Raw genomic sequence first — 6,790 nt, 5'->3', positions numbered from 1 at the left:
AACATATGAGCATAACCTTACTATTGACCTGCAGGTTTTTCTGAAGTGTATAACAATCATGTTTTACTGCTTGTGAAGAAATCTGAACAAAAACACCAGAGTATAATATGCTTTTTTTTATCATTTTCGCATTGAGCCATTTGTTTCTCGGACCATAGAGTAAGGAAAAAGCCGCAGAAGGTGCTTGATGTGTACCGATAATTACAGTCACCTAGATATAAGGTAGGGGTTTGACAATTCACCCATTTTTCTTATTGGATTAATAACAATCTTCCCCAGCTTTGACTGAAATTCAATGAATTGCCTCAGGAACAAAAAATGGATATGGTGCATTATTTAATCATGATAAATGTTTACCTTAATTTTCACGCAATTCTATTATTTTGTGTTTTGCTATAGTTTAAAGCTCCCTTGCAGCATTTCTAGCCAAGCTCCACTAAACATTGCTGCAGCAGACCTTTACCATGAATTTTGCACAAAATACTTACTTCAATACTCTAAGGAAGCTTATATAAATATAACTAATAGTGGAGTAAAGCCCAGGGGAGAGGGGGTATGTCCAGCTGAAATAGTATCTTATATACAATGTATTATGTTTTTTGTTACATAACCAGAGGGCTTGTAAAATGTGCTCAGTTTTCCCAAATAATCAGAAGTGACTTGGCAGCTGCCGCTGATAGAGTATTCCTCCAAATCAGAATGCTTTTTTTCCTTCTTCCTTTATTTCTAAGGAAGCAATTAAGCAAGATAAAAGGGTCCGAACATAAACACCAGTTTCCTTGCGGGAACATCACTTAGTGTGCCAAGAGAGGGAAGTCTCTGAGCAGCTGGCAATGGTTTGATAGCGAAGGTTATCATTTAAAACAGGATGTCCAAACTAAATGTGTTTATCAACAGGACAGTAAATGCTTTACCTGATCGCTTCAATAACCTCCTTAATTGAACCAAATGACATGCAGCTGATTATTGGAAGTTATAAGCCAGTATTATTACTTTAGGTTATTTTAATAGGAATAATACTTCAGTGGCATTGTTAGCCTCTGTCAGCTGTTGTAAGCAGTAGAATAGTGGCAAGCACATTTTTATTAGATTTTTCTTTTAAATGTTGTATCTATAACATGTAAACGTGGATTACTCACAAAGGCAAATTCAGGATCTCTAAATCAATGATAATAGACACTGCCAATATAATCATTGCTGTAAACACATGTGTCTGGAAACCCTGGGCCACATTCTCAAATCAGTTTTAATCCAAATTGTCATTAGAAACATCTAACTGGTTTATTTCTGGTTTGGTAACTTTATCAGGTGTGTTTTTTTACTTTTCTTTTCTGATTAAATTGTGCTAATAACGATTTGCAGGTTCTGACCCATCTAGCGTTCTGATTGGTTATTCTGTGAGGACCTCACGACAATCACAATACGGAATGTTATTATTATGTAAGTTGCTGTTTGAGTTTCTCTGTATAAGATGTTCCAGTCTCCATGATCTCCACCCACCCCCACCCCTCCTTCTCCTCTGGGAGTGGTTATACAAGTCCATTGCAACAGGAGGAGAAGTCAACTACAGCCATAGCTTTAGGAAGCAGGCTTCTGTAAACCAGAGAGCAGGAAGAAATATTCACAAAGGCTCAAGCTTTCCTCAAAGTATTAATTTAGCAAGGGGAGATGGCTTTGAAAGAAGCAGCAATGGCATAGATGAAGCAGCCATGGCCTAGATGAAGCAGCCATGGCCTAAACAGCAGAAATCAGGAGAGAACAATGCAAGGAGACACATTGGCAGCGTATCTCTATATACTGTAAAAAGTCTTAGAAAGTGCAAATCCAAACGCCATGGTGAATCTTCATGATAATTTTACGGTTGACCTTGCTTTTCCCACATGTTTACTATGCCTTCACCATGCTTTACCCCCCTTCGTATTTACACAGTTACCCTGGATCCTGGGTGAGGATGAAACCCCTTCTAAGTACATTAAGTAGATGACTAAGTACACACTTATTCATGTCAGTCCACAGAGTTTAAACGGGTTGTTTGGAGAGCAGGATGATCTGGTTTTCAGTGTGCTGCCCTATGCCCTTTCAGCCCTGACTTGAGGTCTATTAAATAGCCTGGGCAAACCCGACTGTGTTCTGCCTTATACTGATGGGACAGGACTGGACAATAGGAAAACAAATTAGCTCTTGATTAGGTTCTCGGGCATATTGGTTTATATTTCAAATGGACAGCTCAGCACAAGGGGCAAAGGTTAGTCTATGAGATAACTTGATTAGAGGCTCCTAGAATGACATTAATTGATCAAGCCTCAGGGGTCCCTATTGTTATGTTATTATAAAGCAGGTTTTTAATGAGCAGGACAACTTTGACATGCTGGTAAAAGGCATCTTAGACAGGAATTATAATTCAAATCTTCTACTGACACAAGCAATATTATCGATGGTCCCCACAAGTACAAATATGTCCTTCATTTCACTGCTCTGATTTCAGGCATGTCTGATTTAACTGTCCTCAAAATAGGAGAAATATTGATTTAGAATGTATCAGATTATATATATACAGTGTGTGTCTCTGATTTGGAATGTATCAGGTTACATATATACAGCGTGTGTTCTGATTTAGATATTGAGCTCGCTTTTCTTGTGATTGTTCAGTGGAACGTTCCCCTACCTTTTGTTTCGTTCTTTGTAGTACCCAGGCTTACTGATCTCTTTGAGGGACTGGAGGTACCGTATTCATTTTCAGCCAGGGCTTTCCTACGAACGCCCTAGACTTATTTGAGGCTTACCTCTGTGAAGATGACTTGAATGTGACGGTAGGTTTAACTTCCCAATTAAATGAAATTCTATTCATATATACTGAAACCGCCTTTCTCGAGATTCAAGCAAAGTTAGATCAGAATACCATGGAGACAACATACTAAAATGTAGTAAAGCATGGTGGAAACATTAGAAAGTATAGGCAGATATTGTGAAGCGCAAAACTGCAAGGCTACCATCTTTTGTCAGTTTGCAGAATGCAATCCCTTGTTAAAATACTGCATGCTTAATAAAATCTTGTTTTGCAATGCACTGAACAGGTCCTTCCTAAAATAGTTACACCTTTAAATCTGCCCCAGGTTCTTATTTTCTAATGTGTACGGTGGAGTCTGCCATTTCAATTCTGCTTATCTGTCTAACCCTCACCCAGCCTCCCTATTAAGCATCAATGCAGCCAAAAGGGCAAAACCACAAACTTTCTTTAAATTTGTTTAACTAATAAAAGTCAGACTGGGGAGCCACACTCAGCATCCTGGTTGCTGTGACAATGGTGCACTAATCCAATTGGGAAGAAGAAAGAGGTTTTGGTGAACTTCCTGATATCAAGAATTTTCCCTTATAATCAAATTGCCGCACATTAATCCATGTGACTGTCCAGCTAAAAGCTTTATTCTTTGAAAATCTGGCTTTTACATCAGCAGCCATTCCGAACCCCCAGGCTCGTATTCATGAAAGGGAGTGTATGTGAGTCAACAATGGTATAACTTTTAAACAACCTTCTGATTTTTGGTATTGTGTGTAAATAGATTTGTGTTCACTCTCGTCCCTAGTCCATGGTGCACTTCACTGTATTTTGTTGCAACAGAGGTACAGTGTGCACTGTGATTCCCATCTGTGCAGTTCTGTGGTTGCCTCAACACATGAAAACCCCAGAAAAGTGACTTTTGTCCAATGCTTTGAGTCTGATCAATATGACCCAGTCTGCTCTCAGCTAACCGGATCTTCTCTTGCATAAAAAACAAAAAAATAAAGAAAACTTGGCATTTTTTGTTTGGTTTTATTCTGAAAAAACCTGAGACAACATCTGTATTCTTGGTATGTTGGTGAGGATGAGAGCAGATCTGAGGATGCAGTAAATCAGCTCCTGAAACGTTCTTTTACTATATAGAACCTGCTGTGTAGCCGGGGTTAAGGTGCAACGCTTTATCAGAACCAACAGCATCTGTTTGCTCTGCATCTGCTGCCCCCTTCAGAAACAAAGTAAATAGTGTGCAAATACTGAAGTGTGAGCCCCACCAGAAATCACATATGAACAGGGACTATCGGTACATATTTACGCGTGCCTGTTTTATCTGAGCAAAAAAAAAAAATCAGGCAAGCATTATGGAATGGAGCCAAAATCTGTACAGCAAAACTCTTCAATATGGTTGAGAACTCGGGATTCCATTTCTGGAGTTTGTTGCTTTTGGGAATGGATTATTACCTTATTTTGGTAATGAGCTCAGGCCAGGGTTTTGTAAATATATATATATATATATGAATAGTTAGTTTTTTTTTTTTTTTTTCTTGAGCATGTTTTTACTCTGATTTGAAAATCTGAGTTTGAAACTTTTCAAGAAAACCATGCTCAATCAGAGAGAAAAAAACATGCTACATAATAACGGCAGCCAAACGTGTAAACCTCACAGTCCCTTCTTTATTTCACTGCTAACTAGATCCACTCTTCAGCAAAGCTTTCAGAAATACGTGCCAATCGACTGCTTTCAAGGCAAGAACATTCAGATGGGTTTCGATTAAATTCTGGTCAGTTTACCCATCGCTGGTAAAGGTATATCTGCATCTCTGAATATGCAGACTGCCACATGCATTTTTCTTCCTCTTGATAAATTATTGAATGCGCTTGCCTTCACATCTGGAATAGTACATTTACATTATAATCTGTTCAACATCTGCAACAGTATATTTCAGAAAGGCACAGTAATACCCATGTGTATACAGATGCCAAGACTGATAACACCATTACACTAACAGTATTGATATAATAAGAAAGAAAAACACACAAAATAGGACCTCTTTTTAAACAATAAGATACAGTGCTTTGATAAGCCGCATTTCAGCAATGTTTTGCAATATATGCGTGCATAAAAATAGTTTGCTCAGTGTTCTGTTAAAATAGCATAATTTCTTGTGATTAAATAAAGTAGGGTATGTATAATAAGAAATCAAATGGCACCAACCGGTCCCATACATTTTGATATCAGCACTCAGTGGTCTTCTGCTCCGCAGGGCTGAGAGATTAGGATGTTGTAATTACCCCTCTGTGATCGCAGCCACATAAATACAGCTATTATCACAAGGGAACCAGAACAGCTACAATCATCCGCTCTCACTCAATCCCTTATTTGCTCGATTCATTTGGAAACGTGGAACTTGACAGCAGGTTTTTGTACAGCAGTTACAGACACCCCCACACTCCTGCACACAGAACCACACTTGGCTGCCGGCCATTGCAGCTGGCACGTGCAGCCAAGACAAGTTGCTGGAAATGGACTCCGTTTGTCCATATGCATTTCTGAACATCGAACTTTGAGTCATTCTGATTGAGCCAGCAGGGTTAGACAGGGGTCCTGAAGCTTGAAATATAAATCTCGCAGATCATCTCAGGCCTTGCAGTGTGTCATTATCGACACAGATAGATGCCTGGTAAACGCTGATAGAACTTGCAGTGTGTCATTATCGACACAGATAGATGCCTGGTAAACGCTGATAGTACTTGCAGTGTGTCGTTATCGACACAGATAGATGCCTGGTAAACGCTGATAGTACTTGCAGTGTGTCATTATCGACACAGATAGATGCCTGGTAAACGCTGATAGTACTTGCAGTGTGTCATTATGAACACAGATAGATGCCTGGTAAACGCTGATAGAACTTGCATGGACACAGATAGATGCCTGGTAAACGCTGATAGTACTTGCACTGTGTCGTTATCGACACAGATAGATGCCTGGTAAACGCTGATAGTACTTGCAGTGTGTCATTATGAACACAGATAGATGCCTGGTAAACGCTGATAGAACTTGCAGTGTGTCATTATCGACACAGATAGATGCCTGGTAAACGCTGATAGTACTTGCAGTGTGTCATTATCGACACAGGTGAAAGCTGATAGGATTTGCATTAAGCCACAACATGAATTTCAAGCAACCTGAGCGACCCAGACCAAAATACAACCTAAAATCACATTTAAAAATGTGTGTTATAATAGCACATATCCTCCATAGTTTCTTGGATCAACAAACAGACATGGTCAATTATAAATGCTTAATTAATCAGTACAAAAAACATATACTACGAAATGAGGTCAGTTCAGTAATCTCAGATCTCAGATTGAAAAAGTAACACAGATATAACAAAGATATATGTATCTGAGATTAGTTGTTTACAATATACACTAAGAAAGTTGGGGGCTGGGGGGGGTCCCACTGTGAAGAAGTCTGAACTGGTTTTTGAAGTGTTTCTTTAATAGCTCAAATAATGCTACTTTGTTGATGGTAAAACTACAGGAAAGAAGTTGCATCACGTGCTGCCCTAATGCACGCTCTCCACATGGTCCTGCATGTGTTCCTGGCCTCTCCTGTGTGTCTCACAGTGGCTTGATATCCGAAGGGGAAAGTTTCAGAAATAACATCGGTTTGACGAACGCATTCCCGATAAAAGGAATTCCTGGAAGCTAGAAGTGCTCCTGAAGGATTTCAAGGAGTAGAGTGTAATAACAAGGAAAGGAAAGCGTGCATCATTACAGTAATGGCAGCTCTCTGATGATTAACGGGAGCTATGAAGCTGCATGCCACAGAGTCAATGAGGCAGGGAAGGCAGGGCTATTACACAGGTTGCTTGTATAATCTCCAATTACCAACCAGAAGTTTTCTCTTCTCTCAACGGAATCACCTGGAAATGACTTCAAGTAAACCACAAACAAAGTAGATTTGCTTTCATGATGCATGCTTTTATTGGTAACACGTTACATTGTGTC

The sequence above is a fragment of the Acipenser ruthenus genome, chromosome 20 (genome assembly GCF_902713425.1).
Source record: "Acipenser ruthenus chromosome 20, fAciRut3.2 maternal haplotype, whole genome shotgun sequence".
Lineage (NCBI taxonomy): Eukaryota > Metazoa > Chordata > Actinopteri > Acipenseriformes > Acipenseridae > Acipenser > Acipenser ruthenus.
This window is presented reverse-complemented; position numbering follows the sequence as displayed.